Source organism: Pipra filicauda, unplaced genomic scaffold (genome assembly GCF_003945595.2).
Source record: "Pipra filicauda isolate LSUMZ 115617 unplaced genomic scaffold, ASM394559v2 scaffold177_size2800117_pilon, whole genome shotgun sequence".
In the NCBI taxonomy this organism is placed as follows: domain Eukaryota; kingdom Metazoa; phylum Chordata; class Aves; order Passeriformes; family Pipridae; genus Pipra; species Pipra filicauda.
This window is the reverse complement of record NW_024104284.1, coordinates 1,947,642-1,966,320: the sequence shown is the minus strand read 5'-3', so window position 1 is coordinate 1,966,320 and position 18,679 is coordinate 1,947,642. Positions and strand designations below refer to the sequence as shown.

The following is an 18,679-nucleotide window of genomic DNA, read 5'->3' as shown; positions in this document are numbered from 1 at the left end:
TTAGGTTGAGAACAAGATGTTAAAAAGAAAGTAGTATGAAGGAGAACTCAGTTTTTCTTATCATTATTAAAATGCATAAGTACAAAATTGCTTCCTAGAAATGAAGTTTTGATTTGCCTAAGGATATAGGTTTTCTGATAAATTTTGTTACTTATTTTCATAGAATCATAGAATCTTAGAAACATTAAGGTCAGAAAATATCCCCAAGATCATCAAGTCCAACCTTTGACCAAATGCCACCATGCCACTAAGTGCCATGCTAGTCATTTCTTGAACACACCAAGGGATGGTGATTCCCTAGGCAGCCTGTTCCAATGCCTGACAACCCTTTCAGTGAAGGAATTCTTCCTGATGTCCAAGCTGAACCTCCCCTGGCACAGCTTGAGGCCATTTCCTCTTGTCCTGTCACTAGTTGCCTGGGAAAAGAGGCCAACCCTCACCTTGCTGCCAACTCCTTTCAGGTAGCTGTAGAGAGTGATGAGGTCTCCCCTGAGTCCCCTTTACTCCAGGTTGAAAAACTCCAGCTCCCTCAGCCACTCCTCATAGGACTTGTGCTCCAGTTCCATCACCAGCTCTGTTGACCTTCTCTGGACACACTCCAGCACCTCAACATCTTTCGTAGTGAGGGGCCCAGAATAGGACACAGCACTTGAGGTGTGGCCTCACCAGTACTCACCGAGTACAGGGGGACGATCACTGCCCTCGTCCTTCTGGCCACACTATTTCTGATCCAAGTCATGATACCACTGGCCTTTTGACGACCTGGACACACTACTGGCTTGTGCTCAAATGGCGGCTAAGCAGCACTCCCACGTCCTTTTCCACTTGACCACTTTCCAGCCACTGTTCCCCAAGCCTGTAGCACTATATGGGATTCTGGCCAAAGTGCAGGACCTGGCACTTGGCCTTGTTGAACCTCATACAGTTGGCTTCAGCCCATCAATCCAGCCTGTCCAGATCCCTCTGTAGAGCCTTTCTACCCTCCAGCAGATCAACACTCCCATCCAACATAGTGCTGACTGCAAACTTACTCAGGGAGCACTCGATCCCTACATCCAGATCATTGTTGAAGATATTAAACAGGATTGGCCTCAATACTGAGCCTTGGGAAATCCCACTAGTGACAGGATGCCAGCTGGATGTAGTATCCTTCACTACCACTACCCAGGCCTGGACATCAAACTAGTTCTTAACTCAGCAAAGAGTACACCTGTCCAAGCCATGGGCTGCCACTTTCTCCAGGAGAATGCTGTGGGAGACAGTATCAAAGGTTTTATTGAAATCCAGGTAGACAACATCCACAGCTTTTCCCTCACCCACGAACCAGGTCATCTGGTCATAAAAGGAGATCAGGTTGGTCAAACACGACTTGCCTTCCCTAAACCTCTACTGGCTGGGCCTGATCCCCTGGTTGTCCTGTACATGCCATGTGATCACACTCAGGATGATCTGTTCCATAACCTTCCTGGCACTGAGGTCAGGCTCACAGGCCCGTAGTTCCCTGGATCATCCTTCTGACCCTTCTTGTAAATGGGTGTCACACTGGACAACCTCCAGCCATCTGTGACCTCCCCAGTTAACCAGGACTGATGATAAATGATGGAGAGTGGCTTGACAAGTTCTTCTGCCAGTTCTTTCAGCATCCTCAGGTGCATTCCATCTGGCCCTATAGACTTGTGAATGACTCAGCAGGTCACTGATTCCTCCTGGATTGCAGAGGGTTTATTCTTTTCCCTGTCCCTGTCTACCAGCTCAGGGGGCCAGTTGCCCTGAGGATAAACGGTCTTTCTGTTGAAGACTGAGGCAAAGAAGACATTAAGTTCATCAGCCTTTTCCTCATCCTTGGTGACAATGTTCCCTCCGGCATCCAATAAAGGATGGAGATTTTCCATATCCGTCTTTCTGTTGTTGATGTATTTATAAAAACACTTTTCATTATCTTTCACAGCAATGGCCAGATTGAGTTCTAGCTGAGCCTTCTCCTTTCTAATTTTATCTCTACATGGCCTAATGACATCCTTGTAATCTTTCTGACTTGCCTGCTTCTTCTTCCAAAGGTGTTATACTCTCTTTTTTTCCTGAGTTCCTATGAAAACTCCCTGTTCAGCCAGGGTGATCTTCTTCCCTGCCAGCTTGTCTTTTGACACATAGGGAGGGCTTGTCCCTATGCCTTTAAGATTTCCTTCTAAAAGTATGTCCAGCCTTCCTGGACCCCATTGTTATTAAGAATGTTTCTGAACTCTCTGAACCAGTGTTCTGAACAGGCCAAAGTCTGCCCTCTGGAAGTCCAAGGCAGAGGTTTTGTTGACCTCTTTCCTTACTTTAAAGCTCAGTTGAAGCTCATTCATAAAAACATTTACTCTCATTTCTCAGAAATGGTACTGTTAAATCCACTTGGTGATGTTCCAAGAACACACTAAGTCTGACAAAATTGCTGGAACACTGAAGAAGACTGAAATGCAGTTAAGCAGAAAGCAAGTATGAAGGTTGTATGCAGAGAAATTGGTCACAGTGGTGATAATGGCTACAGAGATGGAAAGGCCACCCCACTGTAGCTTTGAGAAAAATATCAGTAAACTTGTTTTATCTATGGGTTACTAATCAAAAATTCAGCTCTTTAAGTACAAACTGAAATTGGTCATGGTGTGATGGTCTGTATTTGGCATCATCTTGTACTTATATGCTATCTTTGGCCTTTTTCAGCTACTAATTGTACAGAACAGGTATCACCTTTAATATTCCGAATTATTCCAAACATATTTATTTGTATTTCTCCCTACCAGTGCTGATTCTCTCTCTCTCTCTCTCTTTTTTTTTTTTTAACCATATTTACTGGAGAAATAAGATCTGTTAATTTCTCCTGCCAAGTGAGTTGGTGGACCACCTGTCTTCATTCTTCATATAGCCCATTCAAGAAACATCCTTAGGTTAATCTATCCTATTTAGGACGGCTATACATCCCTTTAAAATTTCTGCTACCCATATCAGCAAAAGAAGACAATCTTAGTAAAGAATGAGGGCAATAACACTGCATACCTGGGCAGGGCTAATTAACGAAATTTGTGATGTCTTGTAGCTAGGACAGAAACAGACAAAGGGCAACACTATAAGAGAGCAATAATTGCCTTTCAAACTGTGAAAGGTGCCTGTATCAGATTTCACTGGAATAAAACTACAAGCTGAAATCAGGTATACTAGGTTATCCATGTCACTGAAATCACTGTGAAATAGCTAATGCAGGCTTGAATTCTCTAAAGTACTCAATAGCGTAATTATATTTTCAGAATTCAAAGAACAAATGAACAAGACAGAGGTCTGAATTGTTGAGCTTGCAGTTTCTGTCAAGCTGATGGAGCCCCATTGGGGCTGGCATCAGAATGTAAATAACAGCATTGGAAAAAGCTGTATAATACCAGGACCCAATTACTTGACATGCATTGTTCATTAAAAAAAGAAAACTGTAAGAACTTATCTGCCCAATTGTCATCAAACTGATTTTAATTAGGAAACACTGGCATTTCACTCTGTCATGAGGAATTTACTTTATGCCTAAACATCCACCAGCACACAAAAGATCCTAGAAAAGAGGTGAGTCAGTGAACGTGACATCGCTAAAACTACATGCATTTTATAGGTCTTGAACACAAAACTGTCCTGTTCAGAGTTGCCACCCAGGGTGTTTTATTGAAAACAACCATCTATATGTTTGTTCCAGCCATTCATTCACATGCTCATAACACACAAGCCTGAAGTCTGCCAGTTATTTTAGTAAAAAAATAGCAGTATATTCCAGTCTATCAAGCCTGGAATTTTTAGTGTTTTATCTGTTTCATCTATAAGCATGAGTCTGTTCTTGGTGAAAAAAAATTACAGCAAAGTACAGTAGTTTGGTTTCTTCTAATGTAAGAATCTAAAACTTTTGTTTGTCTGAGACACTGTTATGTAATTAAAGTTATGCATCATTCCACATAGACTATGTTTTAATTATTGCAATTGATTAGATTTCACAACACATTAAGCATAAAAATGCCAAGGGAATATCAGGAAGAGCAAGAAAAACTATGAGAAAAAGAATTAAAAAAGGAACTCCCTATTCTGAGTCTACTATCTACAAAGAAGACTTTGCAGATAGTACTATGCTGGTAAATTATCATAGAACAGATGTATCTTACATTAACAGAAGCACAGAGTTTATAAGAAAGACCTGTAGCAATCTGCATGGCTGGCTACGCTGAAGAGTAAAAAACCACTGCTGACTGAATCTTTCCCAGGAAAATTTACTGTTTTCTAGGCATATTTCTGGAACTGTATTCTAGACTGAAATAACTGGAAAATTTGTGTCCTCCAGGTAATTAAACTATGACCAGTTCTTGACATAGTATTTTTAACCTGCATTTCAGAATATAAACAATACTCTGTTAAATGACAGATTTTGGCAGCTTATGTTATTTAGCTATGGTACTACAAAAGCACATAAAAATCCAGCTCTTATTAAACTTCAAAAATATTTCCTTATAAATGGCAAAATGTTTCTAAAAACATGGAATAATACTTAAGATTTAAATTCCTTTCTTATGGGCTGGATATGAGGCATTTGAACCTGCTGCTGATGCAGTGAATAGTAAAATATTCCTTAAATTAATGATGCAGTCTTAACAGGGTCCTCCAGATGCTGTTGTTTCTGATTTCTAGGGGGCAAGGACTGGTATCAATCTCCCAAAAATGTAGTGGTTTCTCAGTATTAAATTGCCACTAAAAAGTGGCTGTTTTCCTGTGTACCCATTTCACTGCTCATTACTGCCAGCAGTGTGAGGAATTCCGCATAAAATGGGCATACAACTGAGGCAGAAAACAAAGGTGTAATGGAACAGCCTTCAAATTGCTCCTTGCTGTTCTGCAACAATTGATATATGAAAAAGCTTCTGACATAATTGATATGACAGTTTTTGTTATATACAGCAGAGAAAAAGTATGTATTAGGTTCACACTGAAATATAGCTGCTCAGAGGAAGTCTAGTTGAGCCCTACCTAAGAGCCAGTACAGTAAAATTGATTAATATAGGTTTCAATCTGGAATCAGGTAAGATTGTATTAGCAATGGTGTTTCTTTAGTTTTTTTGTTCCAGGGTCAGATCTAGCGTAGGATCTAGACCACTTAAATAACAGACAGCAGTATAGTCCCATTTTAGCTTCCATAGGCACTGAAATTCATCAGGCTGCTACATATTCTTATCTTTCTGCATTTAAATGTATGATATTGCCTTCAAATAAAGTGCTCTGGCAGTATCTTTAGCTCTCCCTTTATAAAATCTCAGAAAAAACCTGTAATTGTTCAGCTTTTTAAAGATTTCTGGAGCACTCTATCAGCTTTCTTGGGCAATTAGCTATATATTTTCAGAAGCATCTGCTCTAGGGAAAGAGCTGTCTTGATCTAGATTTGGGTAGATAGACAGCTGGAGCTGGTCTAGGTTCTTCAGATCAACCCGAGAGCTACCAAGTGCTGTAGCCTGAAGGCTGTGCTGTACCTTGCATGAAAGTGTTCTTAGCTTGTAGCACAGAGCTCCCAGCATCACCTAGACAATCCGCTGACTCACACTGGCGAGAGCAGAGGGTCAGATCATGGAGGTTTTCATTTTTCTGAGAGAGTAAGCCCATGAAAGTGGAAGACATATTGGTAGGCTTGATGAGAAGTTCACAGAAAACAGTTTACATCAGCAGCATCCTTTCCTGTCAGGTGCCTTCAGCTTGTGATATTGAGTTTGCAACTGAATGGAACAGAAAGTTTTGCTCAGTAGGAGCTCTGTCTTGTACATCTGCCTACATTTGTGTGCGTTCTGTTCTTGACATCTGGGACTAATCAAATGAGATGCTCATTGGAGCAGGAAAGACAACACTACAAATTGAGCTGCCTTCCAACTATAAGTATTATCAAATGAGGCATTTCAAGATTAGTCAGGATATCAGTCTGTAGATATTTAGGAGAAGGGGCCATTTTAATTTCCTTCAGTGATGCAAAGGAGAGGCACATTTTTACATTTGTATAAACTGCATAAGTGCAAAGATATTTTACCAACTAATAATAGCACTCATCAGTACAGTACCATGGCTCTGCCTTCAGCAGCTGACACTGCTGTTCCTTACTAGACACTACAGAACAAGGTCAGGACACAGCATCTCTGTCCCTTGTCTCTTCATGGTCTCCCATCATTCTGTCCCTGGGACTTCCCAGTTACAAGCATCACCCCTTGCTTCTGACCCACAATTCTACAGAGCTTTGCAGAGAGGACTGTACTCAGCTCACACCTGCACTTCTGCACTCAAAACATCTGCTGATGTGTCACAGATCACATCATGAACAGCCTGACAGATTTAGAAATCTTACTTTGAATCTAAGGTTTCAACGGATCACATTGAAAAAATTCAACAAAAAGACGTTTTGCTACTGATAACAGAGTATTGCCCTTGCTGGCTCATATTATTTTTTAACATAAGGTACTTGGCCAGAAAACATGAAAAAGAAGACAAACAGGGACAAACGCTACTTGGATTTGCTCCAAACTGGAACACAGTGGAGTTATGGCAAGCCTTAAGCATAACAATTCTAGCAAATCTTAATAGTCCTGCAACACCAAAAATTATCTAAGAACAGATGTATGTGTTTGCAAATGCTCCTTGTCTTAAACCATGGAAAAGTTCATTTCCAGTTACTAAAATTAGACCTAGGTAACAATTTAAAATTATCCTGAAGCTGTTACTTGGAAATAAATAAGACACTGGTCTCCAGCTGAATCAGATACTCTGACTTCTGCCTCCACTTCGTCATTATTAGAGCTGAGTCAGTACTTGCAAGAGTGAAGACAGAATTTCATGATACAGTAAGAATGAAGTTTATACCATTCTGTCACAAAGTTTCAAAACAGACATCCTGTGTAGTTATCTTACAGAGCCTGCAAATACTCATTATAAGTGGAAAACTCCCACTGCCTGTGCACATCTGCCCTTTCAGAGTGCAACTTTCATCTCTTCTTACCTCTCTTAGAATAACCTTTAATTGCAGACTGCTGGCACAGGTCTAATAGCTCCATATATAATAGACTGTTTAATTTTTGAAAAATAAGAGAGGGGAATAACAGAATAACATAAATTTATTTCATCTTACAGCTCTATCATAGTTGCCCTTTCAGGAACATATCTGATAATGGCTCTGACAGCATGTCTAATCACTGAACAGCTTCTCTCTGCTACTCTTGATTTCCCTCCTTGATGACGTTATTTAGAATTCTGACCTTTTGTTTTCCACTTTTTCCTAGATCATTATTATTAATATCTTTAAGGACTCAATTTGAATGTTCTTCATTGTTCTTTCAGGGGTATTCATTAAACCTGACATTAACCTCCATATATGAAGGTTAAGCTCTTAGTGTTGTATTTATCTGGCACCTAAACAATACAGTCTTTTTGTCTCTTTGCATTATCATGACTGTCACTTTAAAAGCTTAGTTTAGAAGCTCATTTAGGAGGTTTTTATTGAAGATTTCATGACTAGCTCCATAAACACTCCTATCTTCCACTTTGTGCTGACCTTCCCATTCCATAGACTAATATTTGCCTTAAAAGACCTAGAATCTCAGAGGGGACAGATCTGCCTAGGAAAAGATCCGTTGTTCTTTGAGATCAGCAAGTATACTTCTGGTTTAAATTAACAGTAATAAAATGCATCTCTCCTGCATTCTGTTACAGGTAAATTACTGGGTTTTGTATTTATGCTATTAGGATAACAGTAATGGAATAAAATCCCTCCTGCATTTTGTGGCAGGCCAACTGCATTTACTTAATGACTTGATTATTGCTTTAGGGAAGGATAACCTTGGGGTTTGTACCACCTAGAATTTCAGCATAAGAATTTAATAAAATGTGGGTTTGAGAATTGGATTATAGCTGAATATGGAGGTGGTTTGGTATAAGGCAGTCCTTAGTGGGTAATATGGAAAATGAGAACTCTGGGAATGGACTGAGTCTGTGAATCTGAACACAGGAACCATTAAAGTCTCTCAGAACACTAGTGGCACATTAGCTACATAGCAGAAAACTAAGTACAACACTGCAAAAATTTGCAGGATGTATTTAATAAATACTGTGACCAAAAAGTGGTCTTGGAGACCAGAGAAGTTGCGCTATGAACAAGTAATAGGCAATGGATTGCAAGTGTGACTATTAGCTTGATTTTTAGCATAGCCCCGAAGAAACCTGCTGTAATTATGGGCAAATGTTGAGGAAAATACTGGGGGCATCTATTAGATTGGTGAAGATGGGAGACCTTAAGTAGTCACAGATGAAGACAGTCTTCATAGTTTGGGAAGAGGCATACGTATTCAATTCAGCATCAGTGGAGACATCTTTTTGGTAAGAAAACTTCTAAAGAGTTTTCTTACATTTAGGTTGTGTTTTGTACTAGCTGTATAATTTTGGGGGCAGTAAAAGCTGTGTATTATTACTCAGATGAATGTACTAGAATCTTCAAAATTTACACTGAAGTCATGACAAGGAGCTTACAGTTTCCTTTGCATAGCAGACCGTACGCAAGATCTGTTCTGCGCCACTTGCAAGCACAAAAACATTGGCTTCGTTACAGGAATTCCATTTTCAAAAAACCCCTCCCACAACGAAACAGCCCAGTCCCTAAGCCAAAACGGGGAGGTCGTCTCCAGCAGTAACTCGTCTGACGGCCGGACGCCGAGGGAGCGGGGCTGGGAGCGGGGCGATGGGAGCGGGGCGATGGGAGCTGTCCGCCGGCGCGGTGCTGAACGCGGGCCCAAGGCAAAGCGGATGCGGCAGAGCGCTATCGACATTCACTGGAAACGCCTTTTATTCTGTCACCTTAAATACATGAAAGCATGGAAAGTATACAATCTGTAAAGATAACTCTGGAAAAATAAAGATAGATCTGGCATAATATTCGCTTCTCAGAAAAAATACCACTGGAAGAGGTTGGTATCTCACCAGAGGTGAGATATTTCTTTTTACTGCTTGCCACTTAGTAAGTACAAACACTCAGCAAAACACGGTGGAGCTAAACAAGCAGGAGTAATGAAAAATCAAACCCCAATTGTTTAGCTCTGAGAAATTTTAGTATAGGCTGTTGACTGGATATAATGGGGGAAATCAACACACCTGACATACAGATTTATTTTGACACTACTAATTTTGATATTAAAATTCAAATTAAAGCAGAAAGCTGGATGTAACTAATGTCAAAAAGGAGAAACTGGAAATTAAATGTATTGGTTCTCACTGTTTGTATTCGCCATTTAGTTTTAATGGTATTCGCTTATGGCTGAGACCGCAGGTTATTAACCAGGACTGTACACTCGAGTCTAATTTGCTGACAACTATATTAATTTTTTTTAAAAAACCTATTCTCATTCCATCATCTTTTTTTACCATTCACTAAGACTGTTTTTTAGTCATATCATACAGTGAGTAAGGATGGCCTCCCACCTGAAGGCAGTTGTTATCTATCAGAGATTTGCTACTCAGACTTATTTGAAATTAAGACAGGCACAAAATTCAGACAATCTTTAGTCATACTTTTAAAATAGTTTTTCTATCTTGGCTTCATTTCAATTTCTATATAAATTTCAGAGCTACAGTACTATATAAAACATCTACATCAATCTAAAGTTTTATATAAAGGTTATGCCAGTATTTCCCACACTTGTAGAGTCAGAGAAATTGTTAAGAAAATGAGCCCAGTCTGTTGTGCCTCTTTTGCAATACAGTAGGGTATAGTTAAAGGTCTGCATATCTTAACTGTCTTCTTTTTTTTACTAAATGTAAGGTGACTTTCCTTTCTTTCTCCCTTTTACCTCATAGCTAATTTAGACTTCCACTGGAAGTACATGTAATTTGATAGTTTTTCTCATTGCTACATAGACTTGCATTTATAACACTAAAAATATTAACTATAGCTCCAAGAGAAATAGACGAAACTTTCATATCATATCACATATTTCAGGATGCTATAAAATTCTATCAGATTTAATAAGTACACTCATTGCATTCTTCCAAGACTGTTTCCATAACCATGATAAACAGAGAGAAAAAATAAAAGAAGAGATCAAACTGAAGAAAATAGATAGAGCTGTTTATCAGCCTTTAGGGGGTTTTTTGTATGTGTGTGTGTTTTGGTGTTACTTTTTTCTTTTTTTTTTTTTTCCTTTCCACTTCCTGGAGGGTCTTATTCTTACCCCATTGGGACAAATTGCCATCTATGCGCCTTCCTTTCACAAAGTAAAGCACTGTTCCTCATGGAGGCTTTCAAGTCCTTGAATTAATGCAAATTTATTATAAATATATCTAAAATCAAACATTGACTTTAGAGTCAAGTGCTGATATATATTTTTATTTTATGCTTGTCTTGTTATAAATCATTAAACAATTTTATATTCCCCATAATTCATACTTTATCTTTTCATTATGTTTTTGAGGACAATATTTAATATGCTTTATGTATTTTGCAGTGTGTTTCATTATTCTAACTACACAGCAATCCTACCAAAACTTACTGAGAGCCCAGTCATGAGATAGTATGATGACCCCTTAATAATCCATTCATAGTTTCCTTATGACAGAAGGACCTGAATTGTTCAATCTCTTACTGCTTTTTTAAAGTATTTTTTTCTATCCATGGTTCATTGCATATCACTCTTGATTAACTTCTAAATTTTAGAAACTGTTTTCTTAAATAAAACCCTAAAAGTTAAATACAATGATAGAGAAGGTTAATTCTAGAGGATAAAAGAAAATCTGCAGCAATTTCATTCACCATAACTCAATCAATGAAGAAAGAAAACTGATTTGGTTACATGTAGATGTGTTATAAAAATTTCCCACCAGTTTCAGTAGCATGAAGATGTGTTATGAAGAAGAAAAGCTGATAACTTGAGAAACCAGAGGAAGGGAAACTAAATAGTTAGTAAAGCCAAAGCATTTCGTAAATGTAAAGTAAAAGGTAGGGTTCATAGGCTATGTCTACACTGTAGACTGAGGTGGAGTGGAGCCCGATTTAGAGTGCTTTGAAATAAACCATCAGGGACAGCAAAGCCAATGTAGTTGTTGCAGCACAGGGATTGTGAATCTTCCATAAAATATTTAAGCAGCTTAAGTATGAACATCATCAGAAATCAGATGGAGAACTCAAATGAATAATTCTAAAGCAGAAAGCAGTCTGCATGGAACTCAACCTCTGATTTCCCCTACTATGATCCAAAAGCAGCTGCAGAACTGATTAAAGTAGTTGGGTGAGAGTTAGCCAAACAAAAATCATTTGAGTGATGGATCTTTTTTAACATTTCTGCCTTAACCTTGTTTCTGTTAGAAAGGATGTTGTGGAGGAAGAATGTTTTTTGACGCTGACAGCTAAAATGGCACTCAGTGTGTTAGAGAGCTTGGTGGGAAACACTTTAAGAAAGGTCCAAACCAGACACAGATTTGGACAGCCTTTGAAGGTGCAATAAATATTCATCTTGCATTTTACTGGAGTGCTCCTATTCTGGATTTTTTTTAACCCACACGAACACACTGCTAGTAGAGCTACTATGGTAAGACTTACAAGATAGATCTGGGAACAAAGCTACAGCTTTCAAGTAGACTTCTTTACCCTCCTCTTCAAGTTTGTCTTTCATGTGGTAAGAATGTTTTCTTCAGTGACTTTTAAAGCTGTGCTGCTAGGAGTTTTACCTCCTGCTATGGCTACACAGCCAAAATTCACAAAGGTAAGCATTAGATTGACAACAGTTCTTTGGCCAGGTTAGATCCTGAGCAACAGAGTCCAGGTCCAGAATTTGTGTTAGAAAATTTTCCTTATGTTAGATGCCACTCCAGAATTACTTTTGAAACTTCATCTGTAGTACTCCAGTTTCAAGCCCTTATTAAGGTGTGATGTACGCTGTAACATATCCACAGAGTATCAATGCTCTTCAAACAAATACATAAATATCCTCACATCGTATTTATGAATGCCAAATTGTAACTGAGTAAAGATCCGATGCACAAAATATATTATATGTTATTAAAATACTATTAAAAGGTACTGCTCATGCTGCTGTGAGTTCAGACTAACACAATATTAGATGAGAAAATGCCTGTAAGTTACGCGAACCTTCCAGTTTAGGGCTGTAATTCAGACTCTGCTTTTAGCACAAATAACTAGGGCAGGCGCTGAACAGGGTGTTCAAGGAATGTCTGTTTTATCATAAACTGTGGGTTGGACAGAAGAAGAGCTGAATATTCTCTGCTCTACGGAAAAGACTGGTTTTGTCCAATCACAAATAAACATCTATTAGGCTTCAAACACTTATGGTCTATCTGCATGACAGGCCCTGGTTTAGTTCTCAAGAAACCAAAGGGAAGTTTGCTGTTGCCTTTTCAGACTGCACAAGTGGATTTAGTATTTGGTAAGCTCTATTGGGGAGCAAAGGAAGACAGTCTGACAAGCATTAGTCTAGAGTTCCACAAAAGTTTTGATATTTTTCCTGTTTTGTATTTTAACCAGTAGATGTCTCTGTTTTATCATGCAGTTGTTGGGAAGGACACACTATTAGTGTCACAACACATATTTAGTAAAAAACCCATTTGTTTCCCATGAAATGAATATATGTGAGTGTAAAAATGCCAACTTAATGCTCCCAGCATAACCTGTTGATTTCTGACCAACCTAAGCCCCAGAAGCTTTGATGAGAGCACTGGCTGCTAAGCAATTTTGAAAATCATCTTTATGGAAATGTCCCATAGGATTTTAAGAGGACAAAAGGGGAATTGGTGAGATTTTATGGATATTAATCTAAAAAATGCAATGCATTTAGTACACATTCCTTTATCCCATGGGAAGGCTCTCAGAAACAGCTTACAGAACAGTATGGAGTATTTGATTTCTACATAATGCCTCAGGAAATTCCAAGTTGTGATAGATGAATTATCTTCTCTGCTTCATGAATGTCAAATGAAGTAATGTTTAAGATGATATTATTTCTGCATCTACAGGTATGAAGACTAGTAATGTATATTATTTGAAACTTTCATACCTAACTGAAAAGATCAGTGTGATGCAATTCTATTCAGACATCTGTATTTTCCTCATTTGAGAAACATATAGAATATATAGTTATTCTAAAACCTTACAGAAAAGATCAGCAGTTTTAACATTATGTTCAAATTCTATTATTTTAAATATATATAAAATGAAGATATATAATTTCAGAACTTATAACTTCTTGAATTTTAGTAATTGACTAAGAACATGATAGCTTTCTATCAATTGTTTCCTGACTTTATTCTTGTTGTCCTATGACAATAATCCATATATTTAAAATCATAGGACCTAGTTTTCTTGCTCTGTTTTCCTGGGTATCTTTATATTTGAGATCCTGGATTAGGTCATCAGAAAAATTGCTAGACTGGATTTATACTGAGCCCTGAACTGCATCAGAACTTTTTTGTCTGTGGGTTGCTCCATCCTGGTCAGATGCCCCCTTGGTAGAAATCCCTATAGAAACTGTTAGGATTTGTGGTTGTGCCTCATACTAATTAAATTACATAAACATATTATCTTAGAGAAGAAAAATGTTGCCTACTTTAGATGACAGTTGTTCCCACGTGAATCAAAACAGTATATTGGGGCTTTTTTTTTCCCATTGAGACCCAAGTCAATGTTGGAAACAGAGTTTCTCCAGCTGGAGGGAGCATTCTGTCTCAAGGACAAATATCTGTTACAGACTTCCCCTGCACTGTGGCTGTTTCTCCTACTGTTATGCTCACCAGGTGAGCTGTTTTTTTGCCCACGTTTATGCTCCAAATGCACTGTAATGAGAGGCATAGGTGGCCAGTCTCTGAGTCATCAGTCCTTTGTCACTGGTTCTGCCTCCTCAGAGGGCGGCCCTTCCCAGGAGCCAAGCAGAACACCACATAGCAGAAATATCAGGCCTTACCCTGTAATGACTTATTATTAGACACAGCTTTTCCCCAAATGTATGAACAATGAGGAGTTGATTGTAGAAGGGGAAGTAAGCGCTGAGCAGTTGCAAAAGGACCAAACCGTCTGTCGAATCTTTCTGATTGTCAAACTGATGGCCAGGCCACAGAAACGCAAGAGGTTTCCATGACTGCAGCTATACAGCAAAGTTTCTACAGCTCCATCAGGCTTAAGACAAGAAATAAATCTGAAAATAAATATGTCAGGTATGAATGCAGCTATCTGCAGCAAGGTTATGGACAATACAACTCATCTTCAAAGAACCTCTGAACACGGAACAAATACATTATACTCTGGCTATGCTCCAGGAAGTATCTTTCCTAGCTGACAATTTCATAATACATTTTTTTTTTCTTTTAACTTCTAGCATCTGGCAATTTACAATAAAGACTTGGAATGGAGGCTTTGGGGTATTTACAACTGCTTCTATCTACACACTGATTACATACACTTCTACTTTGGAAAGCCACATTAAAAAACCCCACCATCATCAGAAAACCAAAAATTTGATTTAAGGGCAATGTGATTCTTTATTTTGCAAGATATTTATGATAAGGGATAGCACTGCATGAGAAAGTAATGAAGAAAAAGATTTGTGTCCTTATTCAGTCATAAGTGCTAATCAAAACTAAGTGAATAGTTTTGAAAAGTCTTTTACTGTGGAATATTTATGACAAAACCATGTGGCTTTTAGTAGTTTACAGAGACTCATGGCAATACTGGAAGAGGACAGTAAAATTCAGGCATCAATCAGCTACACCTGGAATAAACTGTAACCACCATGTATAAGGAATATATGTGATATTCTACATACTGTTATATATGGTTTCTCTGAGATGTAAACATGCAGCTATATTCTTTCAAAAGGATTACATAGTATTGATCTTGCAGATTATAACTGCTTCTGCTTTATTCTGGGTCCCTTGTGCCCAATTATTTTTCTGCAAGCAGTCTAATGAGAAACACATTTTTATGGGAAAATACCTGTTTTACTATACCGAGAACCTAACTGACAGTGATGTATTTCACTGCTATTAATAGAAACGCAGCAACGGCACCATGGCTGAGGTTTGTTTTTCTTTCAAAATGATTTATCTTAGTCATGGAAGTGCACGCTCCTATAATTGTCCCATGCTCCTCTGAAGGCCAAGAATTGGGACAGGGGTGATTTGTTGCCTTCAGTGCAATATGTTTGACATTATGACAGAAAAGCTAATGTTAGTCTGAAAGGAAATAAGTGGCAATACTGATTTTGCTGTTGTACAAGATGGAGAAATGCATGTGATGTGGAGATTATGGAGTCAAACCAAAAGAATATTTGAGGTGCTTTGCAAAATTTGGGATCTTGACTCCTGAACTGAATTTTCAGCATCTAAGAAAACACTCCTCACCTTTGAGCTCCTGTTTATATTGCAGAATCCATAATATCCTTTTGAAATATTTCCATGAAGACAGAAAATGAGAATCTAGTTCGACATGAGACTGGAATTATTTAGAAATATGGGACTGTATTAACTCACAGTGATTAAGGGAAACATACCATCCTCCATCACCATTTATGGATACATTTATGCTCAAACAATTAGCTCCCTGCTTCATTTTCACATCCTGGTTCACTTTCAGGTTCTTTCTGGAGGCACATAATCACCTTTGTCTGAGATGAAATCAGTGTTCTTGATAATACACTGCAGAAGAATAACATGGACAGAACACTGAAGTCTAAAAGCAGGAACAAGGATGTTTAGAATAGATTTGCTCATGATCTGCACCTCTGCACAGGTGCTCCTACTGACACTTCCAAAATGGGAGGGACTTTTGAGTGACCTGTCTATGCGCTCGGACCGAGCGAAAACAGACATTTTCATCCCTATCACTAACATGCTTTTAAATGTACATTTTGTAGCTACAATCTGATTTATGAGAGACAGCGCTCATATAGCAACTGTGTGATGTTACTGCACATATTTAATGCATCTGTTGGGGGAAGCCTACTATATGCAACAAGATAAACAGCAATTTCTGTGGATTTTTATCTGCAGGAGGCTTGTTTCAGAGCAGCGTGATCTGGGTAAGAGATTCCCCTAAAGGCACGTGAAATCATGAAGGAGGAATACAGTTTCCAAATCTCTCTCAGTGGAAATCAGAGAGCCAAACAGCAAAATGGTGCCAGCAAAGAAAATGAGGAACAGATGTACTTCCATTGTCTGATCTTTCCACTTACAGTTAGTCTTTCAATATGATGAACACCACTGCTAACATCAAAACATGAAAATAAAGTTGCATTGAAAGTGTTAAACATCAGCAATGTTAGTAGGGTCACTAGTTGGACACCAGATCTGGAAGCTGGGATGAAAGAGCTTATGTTTTTTTATCTTTACATCAAAGGAAAACATGTTTTCTCTGAAATACCCTGTCAAAAAGAAAAAGTTGCATTTCCCCTCTCCATTACAAAGCATTGTTCTTTTATTAAAATTCATTTAGTTTCTAGCTTTGTATCTGGTAAGAAAAGCACTATTTATTTTGGAGTTGCCAACTGCTTTTGAATTTGACAAATGACTTAAATTATTTGCTTATCAGATTAACTTTAGGAATGAATTGTATTTTTTTTCCAGAGGGTGTTACAATTCCTAAAGAGTTTCACCAATTTTCCATTAATGTGCAAGTCAGTCTAAGGAAGAATTACTAAAGCAGATGCATCATATTAACCTCTTGGTACCAGAAGTTGGAATTAGCATATTAGCACTTAAGCAACCTTGGCCCATTGATGGCAACGAATTAAACTTCAGCATGCTGTGCCTGCTGTGAATGAATTCACTATACCTGGTCTAACATATTTTCTGCAGTGCACAAATCCTTATCCAGATCCACAGAACTCAGTTGGAATATCCTCACTAACTTCATGAGCCAAATGCCCATGCAAAGCAGGTGTCAAGGATTAAAATCCTACCTCAACTTGATATATTTAGAAGCAGCTTAGAAGAGTGAGCCTTTAGTTGTTTCTTAAATTTTCTCTTTCTAGACTCTATACAGTAATCATTCAGTGTTGGGGGTTTTTTTGCAGGAGGTGGTAAATTTCAAAAAATTTAATTGCTCTGAAGCATAGAAGATAGAGGTTGATAAGACCTTTTAAGGCACAAGGAATACTGCTCTAATAATGTCAGATAAATTAATATGCCTTTTGCTGGCTGACAATGCTGGAGTTGCTCAAATAGCTAAAACAAGAATATATTTGTGTTGCTGTAATATTACCAGCATAACATTTCTGATCAGTAATTTATACATCAAGATATGCTTCAAAATCTGATCACCATAGTAGTCCTAGCTGTAAGAACCCCATTGCTTTAAACTGAAATCTTAAAAAAACCCCAAACCAAATCTTTAAAAATCTACTTGGTAGAATTATGGTAGCAGCAGTAGAATTTCAAATTTAGTGACTGAATGATTTTTTTTTTCAGTGAGATATCTGGATAAACATTTATCTTTTATTCATTATTCAAATAGTATTTAGACATCACAGCAAAAGAAAAGAAGTATCAAATATAAAGGCATAGATACCTTATTTAAAATGCCAATATTTTCTATTATTAAGCTTGTCAGAAGTTTCACTAGAATAAAGTTATGAATGGAAATTGTTGTTCTGCATTATTATTGCCTTAAGCTTTGATGACCTGCGAGTTATCAAAACTTGCAGTTAAGTCCTGAAATTGAAAGCCAGGTGGGCTTTCTAGATACAAGCTGTTTCATTTTCAAGAGATTCAAATGCAAAGGGCTCCTGGGGAAGGCTGTGCAATATCGTGTCTATGGCCTCACTTTTCCTAGCTATAAATTTCCTATTGTGTAAAACTTCTACATAAAAACTACCGTATAGTAGCTGCCAACTTTACATCAGTCTTACGAGGATCAATTCATTATGTTTGGCATTTGATAAACTTTCAGAGATCAGTTCCCACTTAAATCACAGCATCTTGCTGGTTCTCTTTCTTACATAGGAATGAAAGATGAGGTTATTGTTGTTCATGTATAGCCACACTGGTACTAGGGTTTGCTGGCCATAGCCTAAAGACCCGCACTTATCTTCTTATTATTGGTTTTAAAATGGTTCTGGAAATGATCCCACACTGGACCAAATAGTCAGCATTAACCACAAATGAGCTACCTCTCTGAAGTACCAGTTTTCATGACATGATTTTGTGGCATTGGATAGCTTGTTTTCTTTATAATTAATCATTTCCCACTGTTTACATTGCATTGCTGGAAGAACACAGTTTACTTTGAGGTGGGCTCTTTACAGACATTTGGCAGGCTCTTGACTGGATCTAGATTAAACTTGATACTAAATGAACACAATAAAAAAAATGGAAAGATAGAAAGATGGTAACATTATCTTTACCGGTCCAAGCTTAGTACCACATATTATTTATTTTATAAGGTTCCTGTATGAGTGTCTTTAGGGGGAATGGGGACCTTTTTGAATTCTGGGCACTATGTAGCACTAAGTACCCTTTACATAGATAAAAATACAATTTGTTATTTTCAATGATCATTTAGTTTTGCATACAATCTATATATGTAAGACCTTTTTGCAACAATACAAAAAGCAAAAGGTGCCTTAAGATTAAAAAAAAATTGGGTTGTCACCTTAAGAATATT

At 37.9% G+C, this 18,679-nt stretch overlaps 1 protein-coding gene across 2 annotated transcripts in view; it reads right to left on the bottom strand.

The window, feature by feature from the left end:
* KCNB2 (potassium voltage-gated channel subfamily B member 2) overlaps window positions 1-18,679 on the bottom strand; it is a 197,141-nt gene that overhangs the window by 11,083 nt on the left and 167,379 nt on the right. The window lies entirely within an intron of this gene.